Source organism: Arvicola amphibius, chromosome 6 (genome assembly GCF_903992535.2).
Source record: "Arvicola amphibius chromosome 6, mArvAmp1.2, whole genome shotgun sequence".
NCBI classification, from domain to species: Eukaryota; Metazoa; Chordata; class Mammalia; order Rodentia; family Cricetidae; genus Arvicola; species Arvicola amphibius.
This window is the reverse complement of record NC_052052.2, coordinates 133,758,501-133,776,515: the sequence shown is the minus strand read 5'-3', so window position 1 is coordinate 133,776,515 and position 18,015 is coordinate 133,758,501. Positions and strand designations below refer to the sequence as shown.

Below are 18,015 nucleotides of genomic sequence, written 5' to 3'. Positions count from 1 at the left end.
ACGACTCTCTGGATATGTACTCAGTGTCTGTCATTATATCCCCCTTTTCATTTCTGAATTTGTTAATTTGGATGTTCTCGCTCTGCTCTTTGATTAGTTTGGATGAGGGTTTGTCTATCTTTGTTGATTTTCTCAAAGAATCAGCTCTTTGTTTCATTGATTCTTTGTTTCTATTTTGTTGATTTCAGCACTCATTTTAATTATCTTCTATTCCTCCTGAGTGAGTCTGCTTCTTTTTGTTCTAGAGCTTTCAGGTGTGCTGTTAAGTCACAAGTGTGAGATTTCGCCACTTTCTTTATGTAGGCGCTTAGTGCTATGAACTTTCCTCTTAGCACTCCTTTCATAGTGTCTCATAAGTGTGAGTACATTGTGCCTTCATTTTTGTTGAATTCTAAGAAGTCTTTAATTTCTTTCTTTATTTCTTCCTTGATCCAGGGGGTGGTTCAATAGAGCACTGTTTATTTTACATGTGTTTGTGGGTTTTCTGAAATTAGTGTTGCTGTTGGATTCTAATTTTAAAGCATGGTGATCCTATAAGATACAGGGGATTGCTCCATTTTTTTTATTTCTATTGAGGTTTGCGTTCTTACTGAGTATGAGGTCAGTTTTAGAGACGGTTCCATGAGGTGCTGAGAAGAAGGTATATTCTTTTGTGCTTGGGTGGAATGATCTATAGATGTCGGTTAATTCCCTTTGAGTCATAATATCTGTTAATTCTCTTATTTCTTTGTTAGGTTTCTGTCTGGTTTTCCTGTCCATTGGGGAGAGTGGGGTGTTGAAGAGTCCTACTATTAGTGTGTGGGGTTTGATGTGCCATTTAAGCTTTAGTAATGTTTCTTTTACATATGTGGGTGCTCCGGTATTTGGGGCATAGATGTTCAGGACTGAGATTTCATCTTGATGGATTGTTCCTGTTATGAGTATACTTATACTCATAAACCTATTTTGATTGATTTTAGTTTGAAGTCTATTTTGTTAGATATTAGGATAGCTACACCAACTTGTCTCTTAGGTACATTTGATTACAAAATCTTTTCCTAACCCTTTACTCAGAGGTAATGTCTGTCTTTGAGGTTGATGTGTGTTTCTTGTATAGATTTTGCTTTCTTATTCATGGCAGCCAAGACCACGTAGAGGAACCCTGGCTCAAATGCTCTCACCCCCTAAATAGGCAAAAGTTTTTTATAGTTTGCAAAATATATGCAGCATGTAAAAATTTCCAATAAACACATTGATAGAGTCTTAGCATGGGTTTTCAAGGAAATGCAAGTTAAAACCACAATAAGATAGGAATATATGAAGTCAGTGGCTGAAATTCCAAAGACTGACCAATTCAAAGTGTGGTAAAGCTGTAAGAGAGCAGCTTGGAAGCTCATCTATCGCTGGTGGGAGAATTGTTGGGCATTTTAATGAAGATCAACACATACTAACCACATGACCCAGGAATTTCCTTCATATTTGCCTAAGAAAAGTGAAAAGCTGTATTTGCACAGGACCTATGCACAAATGTTAGTGTCAGCTCTTACATAAAAAGTGAACATTAGAAACAACCCAAGCAGAATCACCAGGTGGTTATAAGCTAGTCATACAACAGAATAATATACAACAATAGGAGGGAGTAAATTACTAGTATGTAATATTGTATGGGTGACACTGAAAAATTATGCTGAGCAGTGTTTCTTACACTGGGTTGTGACTCCTGGGCAGAGTTCAAATGACCCTTTTGCATTGACAGTCGAAGACTATTAGAAAAAACAGATATTTACATTACAGTTCATAACAGTAGCAAAATTACAGTTATGAAGTAGCAGTGAAAATAATTTTATGGTTGGGGGGTCACCACATGAAGAACTGTATTAATGGGTCGCAGCAATAGGGATGTTGAGAACCATTGTTCTAGAAGGTTTTGATGACTAATTTAGAATGGCCCCTGACTTTTAAAACAAATATGGTTATTATAAGCCTCAAAGAATATGTTTTAGTCTGTTTCTGTTGCTATAGCAAAAATACTAGAAACTAAATATGTTATAGAAAAGAAATTTAATTAGTTCAATTTCTGAAGGTGAAAGTCCAAGCCCAGGGGCCTATTGATTCAGCCTTGGGGTGGAGGGGATTTCTGCCTTATCTCATGGCAGATGGGGGTCATGGTGGGAGCTTGAGGGAGGCTGAGGGAGCACATGATGAAACAGGAAGCCAGGGAGAGTGAGGAGGGACAATTTTAGTCTTTTATGAAAATTTCATTTTACAAGAACTAACCGAGAGCAACATTAACTGCCTCTGATGGCAGTGTTCCCCGCCCCTAATGTCTTCCTTTGAGCTGGGACCAAGGTTTCAGCTCACAAACCCTGAAGAGACAGAAAGCACCCAAGTCATGGCTGGATTTCTGCCCTTGCACACTGCAGCTTTTAGGTCTTAAACCGTTTTATTACATTCAATTAATTCTTTCTCTCTCTCTCTCCCTCTCCCTCTCCCTCTCCCCCCCTCTCTGTGTGGGTGTGGGTATGGGTGTGTGGGTGTGGGTGTGTGTGCGCGCACACACCTGCATGTGCCCACGGCATATATGCAAGGTCAGAAGACAACTGGGGATCTGCCTACCATGCAGATCCCATTACCATGCAGTTTCTGGGGATCAGGCTTGAGGGTAGGCACCTTTACCCACTGAACTATCTTAATGACTCAGGTTTTTATTTCTGAAAGGAAGGGTTTTCAACATTTTCATTGCTCATTCAAAGAACTGCAAGCCCGTGAAAGTTTTAATAGAAGTTGCTAGAACTTTTTCCTAGAAGGAAAACACTTGCTCACAACACACAAAAACCACTGCTACACAGCCTGGGTAGAGCTTCATATTATGCCTCTTTGTGCTGTGTAGCCCATTGTTCCTGTTTGCATTTCGCCTGGATAGAGACATTGCCATCTTCCCCTTCCCTGCATTTCTTTCAGAATAGTTGGATATTCATCTTCAGTAAGTTATATATTCGCATTCTTTGTTAATTTTTAAATGGAATGGTTGTTACAAAATTAAATATTTCTTATCTGCTTCTTGATGGAGTTCTCTTATTGTCAGAAAATTCTTATAGTTGACTTTCTCTTATTATTTAAAGAATACAATATAGTCAGTGGTTGGACCTATGCGAACTAGCCACTGAAGTCTAGTACTCCTCAATAGCCAACTTCTGCAGGAAATGGATAAATCTGTGCTTTCCAAAGTTAAAGTCTCATTTCTTGATTGTAAGTCATTTCTGACAATTTAAATTTGTAGTCACCAAAACCTGAATATACATCACCTAGGTTATGATGGTTAAGCGCTGTAACAAAGACTGCCGTTGCGTGAGTCATCATGATTTATTTTAGAAATAAACACCAAAGGAGCATTTCCAGTTTGTCCCAGCGCAGTGACGGAAGTTGCTGCAATGTATCTGGGGACAATTCTGTTCACCAGCAGAGAAAAGGTTTGGTTATTGCACTGGACTTTCCTTCTGCCTCTGCTGTTCCCCAAACCCAGTAAATCTTTCTATATGCTTGCGTAAGAGAGCTAGCAGGTTCAGGAGCTTCATTCAGTGGAGCAAGTCCTTAACAAGACATGCTGTTCCAACCCACCAGAGGATCCAATGACTCCTCAAGCTCCTCCATAAAAATCACAGCAGAAAGCAGATGCATCCTAAGATGAGAAGTAAAAGCACTTAAGTTTGGACCGAGAATTACAAAAGCCGGTCCCTTCCTTGTAAAAAAGGGTTGGGTCTTTCCTTGTTGGTTGAAAGTGTCAGGTGTTGGGACTCGGGCTTGCTTCCCTCAGGTGCAGTGCTTGGAAGCTGGGTGACTATCGCAGTGACCCCTCCATCTGCCTACAAGCCCTCTCTCCCTTGCCCCAGATCCTTTGTGACAGTCCCCGGAGGGTAGCCTCTTCAGTTTCCCTGTCCTCTTGAGGATGAGGCTGGGCAGGCACAACACCTTCGTGATGGAGTTGACATTCACAGCAACAAACCCCAGGCGATCAGCTCGGTCTCTCCCAAGCATGTCTACCTTGAGCTGTTTGTAATGTCCTCCTGTCTTCCTGATGAAGAACAAAATGTAAGCCATACCTCACGCTTCCCTCCACTTCCATCCTTCCCAGTAGGCAGAGTTGTCCTCCCGCACAAACTCACCATGCTGCCTCTTGGTGCGTGCTTGTGTGTGTGTGTGTGTGTGTGTGTTCCTTTCTCCCTCTCATCTCCTTCCTTGCCTTGAGGTCTAATTCAGCTGTGAGCTGGTTTACAAAGATGTCTCATTCGTCTAGCCTACTCCAGTCTCTCCCACACTCGCCGTTCACAGGAAGCTGTGATCAGTTCCGCAGGGTTTGTCATGTGCTGTCTTTGGGGAATTGCTGTATTATGAGCACTTGCTTTCCTCTTTCTTTGCTAGAGTCCTGCACATGGCCTTTGAGGACTGTTTGGGGACAGAGGTCATGTCTGCTGCCCCTTCTGTTTCTCTCCCGGTCTTTTGTGCTGTGGTGACGCTGAGCACACAGAAGCATCTCCCCAAAGATCTGTTTCATCAAATGACATGCCTGCGCTTGCTAGCAGTAATACTGGATTTCTTCATTAAAATGCTGTAATTCAGAGTAAGTAATTTAGAGTCATTTGCTTCTAGTTGTTTCTGAAGTCCTGTGTTCATTCATCCTCTCGTTTTCAGAACTTGCTATTTGCAAAGCATTGTGCTGTGAATGGAGGGGCATAATGATGTTTTAGTCCATTCAGAATGCAATTGCAAAATACCATGAGCTGGGCAGGGCAGATTTTAAATAACAGAATTCTATTTCTCATTCTCTCTCTCTCTCTCTCTCTCTCTCTCTCTCTCTCTCTCTCTCTCTCTCTCTCTCTCTCTCTGTGTGTGTGTGTGTGTGTGTGTGTGTGTGTGTTTTACTGGTAATCAAGTCCACAGTCTCATACATAAAAGACAGATGCTCCACCACTGGGCAGTATTATTAGCCCTATTTTTACTTTTCATTTGGAGACGGGGTCACCGAGGCACAGAGACTGACCTTGAACTCACTCTGTAGTCCAAGCAGGCTTTGAACTTGTTATCCTCTTGTATCTTCCTTCTGAAATAGCTGTAATTTCAGGAATTTCACACAGTTGTCTAGACTGTGAAGTCCATGATCAAGGTACTGGCAGAGGCAGTGTCTGGTGAGGGCCTCTTGTCTGAGTCATAGCTGTTAACCTTCTCATGTGTCCTTACACGGAAGAAATGGATGAGAGAGCTCCTTAATGTCCCTTTAGGAGAACACTAATCCCATTCATAAGGACTGTGTCATCCATGAACCCATCATGCCCTCATAGGCTCCACCTCCTTATTCTATCGAGTTTATAATTGGACTTCAGCCTGTGACACTTCAGTCAGTTACAACTGTCAATCAAAACAACAGCAAAACAAAAACAAAAAACAAAAAAAAAACTGACAAAAACAAACCAAACAAATAAGCAAAACCAGGTGCCTGGTGCCCGAGGGCTAAAACTTCTTTGGAAAAAGAAGCTGCCTAAGAACCACCTAGAGAGTGCAGATGCCGCAGTGGTAGGTGCGGCATAAGTAGCCCCAGCTGGTGCTGATAGGAGGCTTCCTGGAGGAGGGAGCCTTTCGTGGTGGACAGTATAAAGTCAGAAGTCAATCTGGAATAGTGGGGATGGTCAATGATGCACAAGATCCCGGGCCCTGAAAGGAAGAGACTACAGTAAGAACATAGGTAGAGGATGAGCATGACCCGAGCGCAGAGAGGAAGAGGCACTGGACAGAAGCGGCTGCATAGTGAGTCAGGACCATATATAGGAGGATTTTTCTTTTTGCAGTTCTTGTAAAACTCCTGGAGGTCTGTAGGAGAAATTCTAATTAATTTTAATAATAAAAGCCCAGAATCAGATATTAGGGGGTGAAAGCTGAAAGATCAGAGAAGCAGAGCAGTCAGTCACTAGTTCTTACCTCTACAGAATCGTCAGACTGAATGGGGTATCCTGTCTCTGCAAGTCTTCAGACTGAACGCCTTCTCTATGAAACCTCAGACTGAAATATGCCATGACCTCCTGTCTCCACCTCCCTAGTGCTGGGGTTAAAAGTGTGAATTGGTCTTTTAGACCAATTCAATCTTGTGTAGCCCAGGGTGGCCTTGGAACTCACAGAGATACTCCTGCCTCTGTCTCCTGAGTGCTGGGATTAAAGGTGTGTGCCACCATTGCCTGGCCTCTATGGCTAACTAGGGTGGCTAGCTCCACACTCTGATCTTCAGGCAAGCTTTATTTGTTAAAACACAAACAAAACATCACCACAGATATCTGAATGTTGGGGTTGTAATAGCTGATGGGTATTGGAAAGACCACTCTGTTATCACCTTAAATGGGAGGGTGCAGGATAAAGAGGAGAGATTCAGTTATGGATCAGTTTGGTGGTTTAAGTGGGGGTCAATGGATGGTTGTGTTGATCTGGCTTCAGAGTGGGGAGAAGGCTTTTTATGGTTAAGAAGTAGGGGTGAGTGATGGGCTTGGTACAGCAGTGACGGAGGGCGGGATGTAAGTGGAACGGGAGTGTCTGAAGAGCAGCAGAAAGGTGTGCTCCGGGATAAAACCCTGATGGAAGTGTGGACTCTGGAGTGAGGAACTGTCATTCTGATTTGGGGCTTGTCAGGTTTACGATGATTTGAGATGATTGACAGCTGTAGATAGGCACTCTCCCCTTGTTCACTCAGCAGGGAGTCCAGAAGTTAACTGACCTAGGGCTGCATTTTCATGTGACCATGAAATTGACTCATAGTTATATGTGGGGAAGGTGATGTGTCCATAAAAGCAGACCAATGGAACCAAACGGACGGCCCAGAAATAAACCCACACGCCTAATTTCGACAAAGCTGTCAAAAACCATACATTGAAAAAGAGACATCCTATTCAATAAATGGTGCTGGCAACACTGGATATCTTCCTTCAGAATAACAAAATTAGATCTGCATCTCTCGGCCTGCACAAGAATCAATTTGAAGTGGATCAAAGACCTTAACTGAAAAACTGAGACTGTCAAAGAGAAACATAGGGAGTATAACTCAAAACATATGTGTAGGCAAGGCAAGGGCTTTCCGGACAAACCACAATCGCACAGGAAACAGTCCCAGCAACTGACAAGTGTGACTACATGAAATTAAAACGCTTCTGCTGAGCAAAGGAAACCAAACACAGAGTGGATAGACAGTCCACAGCATGGAGAAAATCTTTTCCAGCCACATTTCCTGTTTGTGGTTAATATCTAGAATGTATAAAACACTTTAAATTTAGACTCCAAAGAACATGAGAAAGTCAGGAACGTGAGGGGTGCGTTCACTCATGGAGACGGTGGGACAGAACTAATGGGAGATCACCAACTCCAGTTGGAATGGGACCGATGGATCATGCCACCAAACCCGTCTCTTGGAATGTGGCCAAAAGTGGGGGCTGACTGAGAAGCAAAGGACAATGGCGCTGGGCTCTGATTCTTCTGCATGGACGGGCTCTGTGGGAGCCTTCTCAGCTTGGTCGATCACCTTCCTGGACCTGGGGGGAGTTGGGAGGACCTTGGTCTTAGCATAGAGTAGGGAACCCTGATGTCTCCTTGGCCTTGAGAGGGAGGGAGGGGAGGTATGGGTGGAGGGTAGGGGAGGGAAGGGGAAGAAGGACGGGAGGGAAGGGGGAGGAGGAGGGGAGGAGATGGAAATTTTTAAATATAAAAAAATAAACCATGAAAAACAAAAACAAAAACAAAAACAAAAAACAAAAAAACCCCAGCCCCGCACTGTGAATTAATAAATTGGTCAATGAACTAAAGAGACATTTCTCAAAAGAAGAACTGCAAATGGTCGGGAGATATTTTTAAGAAGTGTCCCGCATCTGTTTAGTTAGGGCTTCTGATGCTGTGATGAAACATCATGACAAAACAACGTGGGGAGGAACAGGTTTGTTTGGATTACTCTTCCTTAGGTATTGCTCACCATCAAAGGAAGCCAGGACAGGAACTCACACAGGGCAGGAACCCGGAGGCAGGAACTGATGCAGAGACCATGCTGCATACTGGCTTGCTCCCCATGGCTTGCTCAGCCTGCTTTTTTTTTTTAAAAAAAAAATATTTATTTATTTATTATATATACAATACTCTGTGTGTATGTCTGCAGGCCAGAAGAGGGCACCAGACTTCATTACAGATGATTGTGAGCCACCATACCCAGGACCACCAGTCCAGAGATGGCACCACCCACAATGGGCTGGGCCTTCCTCCTCCAATAGGATCTTATGGAGGCATTTCCTCAGCTGAGGTTCCCTCCTTTCAACATAACTCAAGCTTGGGTCAAGTTAACATAAAATTAGCAAACACAGCCTCTGTGGGGATATTTTGTTTGTGCTCTAACAAATAAAGGTTGCCTGAAGATCAGAGGGCAGAGCTAGCCACTAGTTAACCATGGAGGCCAGTCAGTGGTGGGCCACGTGAGATTGAACCAGTCTAAAAGAAAAAACAGAGCTCACGACTTTGATCCCAGCACTTGGGAGGTGGAGACAGGAAGCGATATGGCTGGGTGGAGAGAGGAATGTAAGGCAGGCGGAGACAGGAGCTCAGCCCCTTTGGTCTGAGGATTCAGTAGAGGTAAGAAGTCTCCCTAGTGTCTTGCTCCTTTACTCCCCTGATCTTTCAGCATTTACCCTGATATCTGGCTCCAGGTTTTTATTATTAAGTCCAATTAGAATTTGCGCTACAAACATATTTAGCCACTAGAGAAATAGAGATGAAAACTGCCCCACTAGAATGGTCACCGGAAAGAAAACAAATGACAGTGGACGCTGACGAGGAGGTAGGGAAAAGGAAGCCTTATTCGGCATTGGTGGGAGCGTAAATTGGTGCAGCCACTGTGGAAGTTTCCCTGAAAACGAAAACCAGAAGTGCTCTATGACCCAGCAACGTCATGCTTCTGGGCTTGCAGCCAAAGGATTCTGTCTTAACCCAGAGGTGCATGGACATTCTTGTGTGTTTTTGCTCTACTCAACATAGCAAGCAAATGGGATCAGCGTAGATGGTCATCAGCCGTGGAGGGGACAATGAAAATGTGGCGCATATATACAATGGAATTTTACTCAGCCCGAAATAGAAATGAAATTACAGAATTTGCAGTAAAAATGAATGGAACTGGAAAATGTACTAAGTAAGATAGTCCAGGTACAGAAAGACAGACACTGCATATTTTCTTTCAGATATGGATCCCGGCTTCTATTTTTTTTTATATGTGTATTTATATGTGAGAGTAGAGGTGGTTGCCCGGAAACTAGAAGAGGGTCCATGAGAGGAGAAAGGGAAGCTTTCAGGGAGGGGGGTAGGAGGGCAATAGAACATAGGTGTGATGAAAGTAGTGGGGGGCATTGAGGGTGGAGGGGTTCAAGGCCCAAAGCAGGGAGACAAAGGGCAGGACTGAGAGGGGGGATTAGTCCCTATAGATGTACGAAAACGCCTTGAAGAAGCTGTTGCTTTGTATGGCAATTAAAGATAAAGTATATCATAACGCATCCCACATAACGTAAAGCTTGCTGTTCTTAAGCGTGGAGTTGAGTCGTGTTATCTGTATTTGCGTACTGTGAAACATCTCCACACGGTTTCATCTGGCAAATTCGAAACCATTCCCATCAAACATTTCTCTATTCCTCCCTGATCCTGGCAGTCACCGTTGACTCTGGAACTTGAGTGTTAGGAGTTACACCGCAGAGTGCTGGCTTATTTTGCTGCGTTGTATGCTCAGGTTCATCCACGTGTAGCATATTTTAAAGACTGACTTGTCTTAATAGACCACATTTTGTTTCTCTAAGTCCCTTAGAAAAGATTGGGCCTTCCATATTCTCAGCCCTTGGTTCCAGTATCCTTGGGATGTGTCTATCCAGGAACCATGTTAGGAGAGAGACAGCAAACAAGATGCTGGTTTTCCTCAAGAAGACTGATCCAATAGTGGGCACAGGCACCCCTCCTGTGATGCCTCAGATGGTCACTCGCTTTGACTTTGCCAGCCACAAAATCTCATCTATAGTCGCCTTTCTACTTGGCCCACAATAGCCCTGCCTCTGTGGTTTTGGAGTTCTGTGCTTGTTCTCCTTGTTAGGCTGCCAGCTTTGAAGGGAGGAGCTGTGGCCCTGGCACACTCAAGAATCCCTGGCCATGGAAACATATGACACTGAGTGAGGACTTCAGCTAGAGCACATTTTCTTGTGTGTTCTGTAACTGTAGTTGCTGGCTGGCATCTACAAGCTAAAGGCAGGTACCCTGATAAGGAAGTAGGTCACACATATTTGCCTGGAGATCATTACCCATCATATTTTAATTTGTGGCATTTTCCACAATAAAGCATTCTCATACATGCTGTCTTTTTATTAAAAAAAAGGTGTGTGTGTGTGTGTGTGTGTGTGTGTGTGTGTGAGAGAGAGAGAGAGAGAGAGAGAGAGAGAGAGAGAGAGACACCACAAGTGAGTACAGGTAAGTACATAGAGTTTAGAAGACAGTGTCTGATCTCTTGGAGTCAGAATTACAGGCAGTTGTGAACTTCTATATGTTGGGTGCTGGGAACCAAATTTGTCCTTCTTGTCTTTCTCAACCATCCACTACACTCTGTTCTCACCCAACCCGTGTTAGACACTGGCTGGCCTCCTTCTGGGGCTCATGGTTATGTACTGATGACTAATGCTTACTGGTTTCTGAATATGCATTGGGCCAAGACCTTTGCCCAATATTTCAGAACAACTCTGAGGCAGTTCTTCAACATGTCAACCTTCCTATGGCTAAAGACCTTCGCATGTCATATGGCATTTACTGGGAACAGTCTAAGGAGGCATATTTTTACAAAACAATATCTGTTGCATCCCTAATGCTCTTACTATGTGTCTTTAACCAATATTCTGCATGCCTTACCTCATCTAGCTCTCTCAAGGACTCTCTGGTAGATGGTATTACGTATTGGTCAAATAACCCTTATCTGAAATGTTTGGAGACCGAAGAGTTTGGATTCTGACTCCTGATTTCTTCTTTTCTTTTTAGATTTTGCAATATTTCTATCTACCTGATGTACTGCTTTCAAGATGGGACCCAGGTATAAACACACACTTTATTTATTCTTATATCCATAGCCTGGAGGTAATTGTACACGATTTTCGTGCACCTGTGTTTTGACTGCAACCTGTCACATGAGGTTAAGCGTCAAATTTTCCATGCGTGGTACAACACTGGCACTCAGGAAATCTCTTGCTATCAGAGCACACCATCTCTTGGTGCTCTTAATCAGGAGCATTCAATCTGGACTTTCATTTTCTTTCGAATTTTGGGTCGGTAAGGGCTGGTGCTCAGGTGTCAGTTGAGTTGGCAGTGAAGGTCGTGTTCTGAAGAGACCAGTGGTACTGAGAGCCACCCCTCATGGATTATCAATCCCTGGGCCCCACTTTCAAATGAGTGCTAACCAGGGAGGTTCTTCAGTAACCTGGGATGTGGCCGAAGCTTGAATTCATAATGCAGGAGTGTCTACCGCAGGTCTTCCGAAGGGCTGGGCTGTTTGTAAGAACTCCTTCCCCATGTCTTGTGACAATCCTGACCTCTTCCTCTGCATTCAGGTCAGGACATCTGGCTGCGTCTGTGTCTATTTTCTTGCCTACTTAACCATTTTATTTATTTTTATTTATAGACCCGGTCTTATTATGCAGTTTAGGCAGGCGTGAAACTTACCATGTAGACAAAGGGGGACCTTGAGCTTCTGTCTCAGCTCCCCCAAAGTGCTGAGGTTGCAGGTTTTTAATTTAACGATTATTTATTTATTATTGCATGTGTACATGATGTGAGTGTATGTTCCACAGCGTGTTTGGAGGTCAGAGGACAACTTTGTAGAGTTGATTCTTTCCTTTATGTAGGTTCTGGGGGGTTGAACATAGGGTACCAAGCTTAGATTTGAAGGCTTGTTCAGAAAGCACCTTTACCTGATTCACCATTCTGGCCCCAAATTCTTTATTTTTAAATAGATGATTACTGTATGCATTTATGGGGCACAGGCATCCATAAGTTTATTGTACATTGCCTTATTGAAATTCAGCATTATTTTAGAATCAATTGAATGCCCACGACTCCTCACACTGGGTGTATACTAGCATTGAGTTCTTTGGGCCTTTTAATGTTTAAGCAAGGTGTTACCTTTACTTTCCCAATAGCACAGGGTCATTTCATGTCTCTGTGTGGTATTTTGGTAATTCTAATTAACATCTGTATTATTATTTCTTTTGTGATCTGTGATGTTTCAATTGTCATTGTCATGGTGATCTGTGGACCACACAGATTACATACAACACGGAGCACTGTGTGTTCTGAGAGTCCCAGTAACCAGACATCTCCTGTCTTTCTCTCTCCTCGGACCCCTCTGTTCCCTGTGACACAATATTGAAACCAGGCCAGTTGGTGACAGGATAACCCCCTACGGGCTCTGGTGAAAGGGCAGGCCTCATGTTTCCTTACCATAAGTCAAATGCTAATTTGATATTTCTCACCGTGATTAAGCTTAATAAAGAAACCGTGTCAAAATCTGAGAAAGAATGAAAGCCTCTTGATCCAATCAGTGCAGCTGACATCTGAGCACCAGCCCTTACTGATCAAAGGGAAGTGCTTGAAGGACATAGAGTGGTGCTTTAGAAACACAGGGATTATTATAGTGTGAGCTGCCACATTATTGACACAGAGAAAGCGTTAGCGGTTTAGTCAGAAGGTGAAACTAGCCGCAAGACTCTCCCAAGTCAAAGTGTGATGCAGAGCAGGGAGGCGAATCCTTCAATCCCAGGGTGCTGAAAGAGGCGAGGAAGAAGCAGAAGAAATATTTGAAGCTGGTCTGTGAGGCCCTGTGAAAGAAGCCATCTCCACAGCATAACGTGTAAGGCGGTGTGGTCAGTGCCGAAGGGGAGGCTGCTGCAAGTACCCAGAGGAGTTGGTAAGGGAAGAAGCTGCCTGTGTTAGTCAGGGTTCTCTAGAGCAGGGGTTCTCAACCTTCCTAGTGCTGCAACCCTTCAGTACAGTTCCTCATGTTGTAGTGACCCCCAAACCAAAAAATTACTTTCATTGCTACTTCATAACTATCATTTTGCTGCTGTTATGAATCGTAATGTAAATATTGGTGTTTTCCAATGGTCTCGGTGACCCTGTGAAAGGTTGTTTGACCCTTGATGGGTTGCAATCTACAGGTTGAGAATTATTGCTCTAAAGGCACAGAACTGATCGAATACACACACACACACACACACACACACACAAATATATATATATGCATTAAATCAACTTATGTTGAAATAACAACAGCTTTCTCACACTTTAGAAGCTGAGAAGCCAGTAGCTGCTTGGTTCCGGCAGCCAGAGACATCCTGTGATGTGTGCCTCACATTCGAGAGACCATGAAACCAGTAGGTAGTCGCTCAGTCTGTGAGGCTGCTGCCACAGCAGTCCCAATATGACACTAAGACCGTGGAAGATTCCTGGAGGCCACTTTAGTCAACAATGGAAGCCTGGGGAGGCTGGATCTGATGTAAGTGGGGGAATCATGGTAAGCAAAGGGCAAGTCAGCTCAGTGGGAAGCGGGAGGGCCAAATCAAAAAAAGGCCAATCAGTGTCCTTCTGCTACACCCCCTCCCCTTTTAAATCTGGCTGGATAGCAGAAGGTGCCACCCACTTTTGGAATGGCTCTTCCCACATCAATTGAGACCAGCAGGACAATTTCACCATCCAATCTCCCTACTCAGGGGATTCTAATAAGACAATTTTTCATTAAAACCAACTGTCACACTGGCCACTGTGCTGGACACCAGAATCTAAATGTGACTGACACAGCCTTCTCCTGGAAGAAGATGCCCTCCAGGATTTTCCTGGCTGGAGGGGAAGAACAATGCCTGGTTTCAAAGCTTCAGGCAACAGGCTATCTCGTTGGGACTGTTGTAGATCGTTGTCACTGTGTAAAATGCCTGGCAGGAACCAATGTGCAGGAGGAAAGACTGATGGTGGGTTTGTTTCACAGGGAGTATCGTGGCATGGAGTCGTGGGCCAGAAGATGCTGCTGGCATTAGACTAGCAAGGATACAGAACAAGCAAAGAGAGGGACAATACAAGACACACCCTTCAAATCCACATCCCCAGAGACCTACCTCTAACCAGGCGCCACCTTCTAGACATCCATTTGACTATGGACTTGGAATCAGTCCACTGAGGTTAGTTAGTATCCTCATGACACAGTTGTTACCTCTGAACACAGTTGCATGACTAGATCTTCAACACACTAGCTGTTAGGGATGGTTCCTATCCAAACTGTAACAGGCCAGTGCAGCTGATGACAGAAGTTGAAGTCAATACTTACTCATTCTGAAAACCCTAGAACCGTTAAGCATGATACTAAATCCACTCTGCCTATGTTCTAACATGGAAGTGCAGAGCTCGGATGACAGCATGTTTGCATCCATCAAGCTTTACTGAATGACTTATGCTCACTGTTGACACCTACTACTCAGATAAGAAAATTCCTTTCACAATTGTACTGCACATTGCCAGTTCATCTGGTCATCTAAGAGCTCTAATAGAGACGCGTGGCATGGATAACAGGGCTTTTCTGTCTGCAAAACAGCACCCACGTTGCAGCCAATGCATCAAGGAATCATTTTGAATCTCATTACTTAAGAAATACATTTATGGGCTGGAGAGATGTCTCAGAGGTTAAGAATACTGGCTGTTTTTGCAGAGGACCCTGGTTCTATTCCCAGGACCAGCATGGGGGTTCATAAACATTTGTAATTCTAGTTCCAGGGCTTTCAGTGTCATCTTCTGGCCTCCACGGACACCACACATGCATGTGGTACATAGGTATATGTAGACAAAACACTCATACAATCCAATAAATAGTTTAATTAAAAATAAAATGCATTCACGAGGCTATAGCTGCCATAGATGATGATTTCTCCGGAAGATGTGAGCAAAGCAAACTGAACACCTCAGGAAAAGGACTTCCTTTCTAGCTGTCATTAAGAACCCATGAGAGATGAAATATCAGTATTAATAGGAATTTAGAAGGCAGTTTCAACCCCTCACTTCAGGGGTCCTGAGACCTCGGTGGAGGAGTACCTGCAGAAACTGTTGAAGCAGAAACTAGAGATGGAGCCTGAAGATGTGGCCAAATTGCTGAGATCTCCTGATGGAACTTCAACACTTTAGTTCCTTCTTATGAATAAGCAAGATGGTGCTTTCTTGAGATGGAATCTATTCCTGTTCTGAAGATGCTGGAACATTGTCGAGAGAATAGCAAAGGATTTAGAGTATTGCATAAACTTGGTTGCCAAAGCAACAGCATGTTCGAAAGAACTGACTCCAATTTTGAAAGAAGTTCCCCTGTGGGTAAAATACTACCACAGCATTCCATGCTATGGAGAAATGTCTTTTTGGGAACGCAGGTCAATTGGTATGGTCAGCTTCATTGTTCTCTTAAGAAATTGCTGGTACTCTCACCTCTGTCAATCGTCATTCTGATCTCTCAGCAAACACAGATATAGAAGCAAGAGCCTAGACCACTAAAAAGATTACGGTGTGTTGAAGGTTCAGATAATTGTTAGCATATTTTAGAAATAATGAACTTTAAAATCAAGGTGCCTGTATTTTTAGTTATGTGTATACACATAATACACTGTAGCGTAATACACGTGCAAATAGCATATTTTTGGAATGAGAGGTTTTCGAGGTACCGAAGCTGGACTTGGATTCCCTTTGTAGTCTAGACTGTTTTGGAGCTTGTAGTCTTTTGGCCTCTATCTCCTGAGTGCTGGGGTTAAAGACACGTGTTCCATGCCAGCCCCAACCGCAATTTTCATATGCATTGGTGAAGAATATGTACGTGACTCACTTGGTTGTGAGATTCATTTTACTGCGCTGGCCTGGAACTGAACCCATAATATCTCTGTGCTGTGCCTGTAAGATATTGTAAAACCATCTAGTCAAGCTAATTACTCTACCACCTCCCATAACTTCTCTTGTTTCTGTGATGAGTATATTTAAAGTCTACTTTCAAGAAAATTTTAAGTATAAATACACAATGCTTAACCGTAGTTACACAATACAACAACTCTCCGGAATGTCTAATAGTGTGCCCTGTCTTACTGAAAAATCTGTACCCTTTGACCAACATTTCCCACTTTTATGAGTCTGATGCTTTTAGATTTCACACACAAGCGAGAACACTCAGCGCCTGTCTTTCTGTGACCAGTTACATCACTAAGCACAGTTCCTGCATGTTCACTCATGTTGTTGAGAATGAGATACTTATTATTTGCTGCGGCAAGAACAAACACAGCCAAGTCATACTAAAAAAGCCCAGAGTTTTGAGGGTGAACAGAAGGAGAAGCAGCGCACATGACTCCAGCCCGTTGCTGGAATAGCTATCTGTTTCTGCTGGACAGACCTTCTCGCTCTGTTGTTGGAGTCGAAATCGAAACAAGTTTCTGAAAGAGTGTTGGAAGTTTTGGTTCCACAGTAAGATTCCACAGCTTGGCCAAGGCTAGAGAAAATGCTTTGGAAACAGATTTTCCCTGACAGCTTTAACAGAGTGTGACAACAGTTCGTGGTGGGCTAGCTGCAGCCAAGCCTAGAGTTCCTTCTGCTGAGCCACAGATGCTGCCAGCAGTTGGGGAGACAGAGTAAATAGCCTTTTGACCTACGTCTGCCAAATCCTGTGAGGAAACTCTGGAAAGGTGGTCTTTCAGGGCCACACCTGAGGCATTAATGGAGGGAAAGCGCCTTCCTTATACTGAGACCAACTCCATGGTATAGGGCCAGAGGAGTATTCTCATGTGTTATATTCTAACAAAGCTAGAAGTAGCAGAAAACACCTGAAATCTCAGCACTAGGGAGGCTGTGGCAGGAGGATTGCAAATTTGAGTTTGGCCTGGGCTACATAGCATAGTGTTATCTCAAAAACTCAACAGCAGCCATACAAACAACAAATAAAAATGTGGTTTCTTCTGCTGGTCCTTAGACTTGCTTGGGACCCAGGGCCTCTTCCTTCTGATCTCTCTCCCTCCTCATCTATGCCATGGCAGGACAGGCATTCCCTCTCCAGAAGCTGGCAAACCTCCTGTTTTAATAGGTTCATACAGGGACCTTCATCCACGAATAGGTGAACCATATGCTAAATCTTACCTGCATCTAACATAAGGAATTTGGATGAGGCTCTGGACTCACTGCTCTTGGATTGGTTTAAGACTTTGCGTGAGGGTGGCGATATTTTGCCTGTGAGGAGGATATACATTTGAAAATGTCAAACTCTTTATTATTTGTATTCCCAAGGCTGATATGTTGATGTCCTAACTTATTACTTCAAATATGATCTTATTTGGAAATAGGATTGTTTAAAATGGAGTTAGTTAGGAGGTCGTACTGGAGTAGGGTGGGCTTTAGCGCAGTGACTAGTGTCCCTGTAGATGGAAAACATGGACCAAGGAACACAGGGTGAACACAGTGTGAAAATGAAGCCAGAGAGTGGGCTATACATCTACATTCAAACACTGTCACAGATGTCAGAAAGTCACAGGAGGAATCAAGGGACCTGGATCTCACTGCCCTCCGACCCCTGCATCCTAGACTTTAAATGCATGGAATTGTAGGGACATATATTTCTGGGCTGAAGTCATCCTGTTTGTGGTACTTTGTTGAGGTGCTTTTAGCAAACTAATACAGATTTGACAGTGTGTAAATCGTCCTGGAAACAAAACTCCTTGCCCAAGGACTGTCTTTATCCCTGTGTTGTGTAAGGTCTTGATTTTGAGAAAAGTCTAAGATACAAAGAAAAGGAATGCAGGGTTAAAGTTTAGTTACCAAAATGTCCATGGTAACTCTGTCACACTTCTCCTTAAAGTCATGGAAGGAACAAACCCATCCTGAGACTGGGCCTTGGGACTTGACATGTTTAGGCACCCATTGTGTCTGGAATAGATTCTCCTAAAAACAAAACAGAAA

General features: G+C 43.5%; 1 long non-coding RNA gene across 1 annotated transcript; it reads left to right on the top strand.

The window, feature by feature from the left end:
- The first annotated feature begins 8,568 nt into the window (after positions 1-8,568).
- Positions 8,569-15,515, top strand: LOC119817600. Its single transcript, XR_005285921.1, has 4 exons — positions 8,569-8,622; positions 11,047-11,098; positions 13,349-13,555; positions 14,042-15,515. It is a non-coding gene; the product is annotated as an uncharacterized LOC119817600 (long non-coding RNA).
- Positions 15,516-18,015: the final 2,500 nt, after the last annotated feature.